The 3,304-nt window shown below is 51.2% G+C and overlaps 1 protein-coding gene across 1 annotated transcript in view; it reads left to right on the forward strand.

Annotated features, from left to right (window-relative positions):
- The first annotated feature begins 284 nt into the window (after positions 1–284).
- The window catches only part of LOC102774630 (peptidoglycan recognition protein 3), a 14,511-nt gene continuing 11,491 nt past the window's right edge, over positions 285–3,304 (forward strand). The window contains exon 1 of the mRNA XM_015558634.1: positions 285–371. The gene's annotated coding sequence lies outside the window, so the exon portion shown is untranslated. The remainder of the gene's footprint in view (positions 372–3,304) is intronic.

Genomic DNA, 3,304 nt, shown 5'->3' on the forward strand with positions numbered 1-3,304 from the left:
AGCTAAGGTCGGGGCATGGCACAGTGCCAAGCACACAGCAAGTATGTAATCAATGTTTGCTGAATGCATGCTTGAATGGATGTGTTAATCATCTGTGAATGAGTGAACAGTGCAAGTCTGGCTCAGGAGTACGTCTGGAAATTTCCGGGGATCTCCCTAATGGGGCTGGCCCTCTATTGTTTGAGCTGTTGGAGGAAGTGCACACTGCAGCAAGGAACCTTCCCTCCTCAGGCTGTTAGGAAATCTTGTTTCTGGCAATCCCAGCAGGTACCTGGGCTCCTCTCTTCTGTGCGCCCACAGCGCCCTCTGCTGTCCCTATTGAAGCACATTTCACCCTTGACCGAGGCTCTCAGACAGCTTGCAGGAACAAGGTACCCAGAGGAAGCTGGTGAGGCTGGCTGGGCCCCTAGAACATCAACAGCACCACCTGCAGGGCAGCTGTGGCAACTGACACTAGGGCGGGGTGGAGACTGCCTTGAGTAAGAGCCTTCCTAACCAAGGACAGCTGGTCCACAGCCTCAGGCCACGGTGGCCTCCTGGGAAATGGGAACAGGTGTTGCTGGGCCCACCGAAGGTCCAGGAAATGGGCATTCTATGTGAAAACTCCTGCTTATAAAATTTGTCAACTGGTTTTAAAGGGAAACAGGACATGGACAAGGAAGCATGGTGTTTGGCGGACAGAGCATGATGCAGGCGGGCGGCGTGTAACCTCCGCTGGGCCTCAGGGCCCTCGTCATCCCTGCTCTGTTGCCTGGCTCACCGCTGCAGTCCCAGGGCAGGGCCCGGCGGGGTGGGCACTGGATGAATGTTTGTTGAATGAATAAATGCAGGAGCACACGACCGCAGGAAGAAAGGAGGGAGCGTGAAAGAACAGTCCTCCGTTGCCCTGTGACTCTGCAGTGCCACGGCCTGTGACCATACAGTGTTGATTCTGGATGAAAGGAAAGTGAGGGTGGGCGGGGAGAACAGGAGCAGCAGCTGGCGGCAGGGAGCAGCTGGGTAGGGCTTTCAAATAGACAGGATCCCCTGTGGGCAGTGGGTTCCCTCGTGTCTGAAGGCCAGAGGGAGGCCAGGGCTGAGCCATGGAGGTCCTGACCCAGGCAAGCTGCTGTTGGCGCCATCAACAAGTGCCCCACCCCACCCCTGCCTGGCCTTCTCGCTGCAGTCCCAGGCCAGAGGTTGGAATTAGGGGTGGTAAGAAGAGGGGAAACGCAGAGCCCCCTGCTAGGGCATAAATTGGGGCAATATTCCTGGTTCTGGACAGTGACTCTTGAGGCTACCACTGGGAGAAAAGGTATGGCTTCCTTGGCTGTGTTAGGAACAAATCAGTGCACAAGTGAGAAGGCAAAGCTGCTGTAACCCCACCCCAACCATTGCACCCCTTCCCCTCCCCACACCCCTTCCTCTCCCCAGCCCCTGCTGTTGTCTTTCAGGAAGTTTTGCCCCTTCTGAGTTGTCCATGTTATAGCAGGTGTTACAAGGGGGGTGTAATGTGGACCTTTCTCAGGCTCTGCCTCTAGTCTATGGGAGGGAAGCTGGCTGAAAGCTCACAGTGGACTGAGGGCCTGGAAGCTGGCTTCTAGTCCTAACTCTGCCCGACTTGCCGGGTGGGGTCTGGAAGCTATTTCCATGTCGGGGCTTCTGTTTTCTTGCCCACTCCGTGTGGAGGAGGGTCGGCTGGCCTTCGGGTATTGTCTAGCGTTGATGGCAGGTTTCCATGAGACGTTGGTGGGCCCCATGAATGCTGTAGGCCTGGGGGCTCACCTGCTGCTCCCCAGCAGTGGAAGGCAGGTCCCCCTCCCCACAGGGCAGTGGAGCCTGGGGCCCAGCCCCTTCCAGCTGCACTCAACCTGCTGACTCTTCCTGCAGCCCCTGCCTTCCTCCTTGCTGCCCTATATCTTACGGAACCTAGTTTTTGTCCTCATGATGTCCCCGAGGTTCCAGATCCTTCCAGAAGTTTCTGGCGACTATCTCAGTGTCTGTTGTTGGCTCCTTCTGTCTCTCGGGAATCCCTTGGAAGTATAGGGAGACCCTGTGTAGACAACGAAGGGCTCTCACATGCTTTACCATGTTGGCATTTTAATTGCCGGCCTTTGGGTCAGTCTTGGATTATCCTCTCCTTGAGCGTGGGGGTTCTTGTGCTTACTCAGCCCTGGATGGTAAGTTTGCCTATGAGGACATCTGAAAAACGTTTGCAGATTAACATGTGACTGCCTGGATTTTGATGCTTAGAGATTATTTCCTGTAATTAGGAAGTAGTGCGGCATAGGAGAACACAGAGAAGGAGGAAGTGGGAGGTTGTGATGGATAGGGAGATGGGGGAAGATTCCCAGAGTGCGTGCTGCCCCCTTGTGGCCTTCCTGCATCAGGACAGCTTGTGTCAATCCTTGGCCTGGGCTCTCAATCTTTCTCAAGACTTTTTTGCACTTGAGTATCTCAAAAAGCTTTTGTCTCTGTCGGTTACGTTTATTAATATTTATAAATTTAACATTTTAAAATACTTATTAATTCACCTAAAATAATATTAGTAAACCCAATTTATAGTAACACATTTTTAAATTTTAAAATACAAAATAATTATATTTTTTCAAAAAAATGCCAGTGAGAAGAGTGACATAAATAAAAAAATTTTTTTGCACACCTCTTCAATATATGGCTTAAAGTAAGATCGTTGGGTTCTCATATCCACTTCTGCATTCAATGTATTCTATATGTTGTTTAGTTTGAAAATAGGAAGAAAATCCAGCCTCACACAGATAAGTAGTTGGAGAATGGAGAAATATATATTAACTAGAGGCTCAGTGCACAAAAATTTGTGCACTGGAGTGGGGGTGGGGGGGTCCCTCAGCCCGGCTTGCCCCCTATCACATACTGGGAGCCCTCAGGGGATGTCCTACTCCCTGCTCCCTGATCCCCTTGGGGAACGGGCCTAAGCCACAGTCAGCCTCCCTTTGTGGGAGGCGACCGGGTTGATCAGGGGAAGGGACCAGCCCCATCACCCCACTGTTGCAGCCACTGCCAGTCACATCAGCCACCAAGGTGTTTTCATCAACATGGATTTCAGTCCCTTCACCATGAAAAAATGACAACTTTCTTTAGGCATTTTCAAGATGTGTCTTTCATGGGATATGACCTTTCTTTTCCACTTTCTTTCTTTCTTTCTTTCTTTCTTTCTTTCTTTCTTTCTTTCTTTCTTTCTTTCTTTCTTTCTTCTTTCTTTCTGTCTTCTGGGATTTATTTACCTTCTATGGCTGTCACTGGAGCTGAGAGCCGGCTTTAGCTCTGAGGCCTGGCTGCAGCTTCG

This window comes from Myotis davidii, unplaced genomic scaffold (genome assembly GCF_000327345.1).
Source record: "Myotis davidii unplaced genomic scaffold, ASM32734v1 scaffold1734, whole genome shotgun sequence".
In the NCBI taxonomy this organism is placed as follows: Eukaryota; Metazoa; Chordata; class Mammalia; order Chiroptera; family Vespertilionidae; genus Myotis; species Myotis davidii.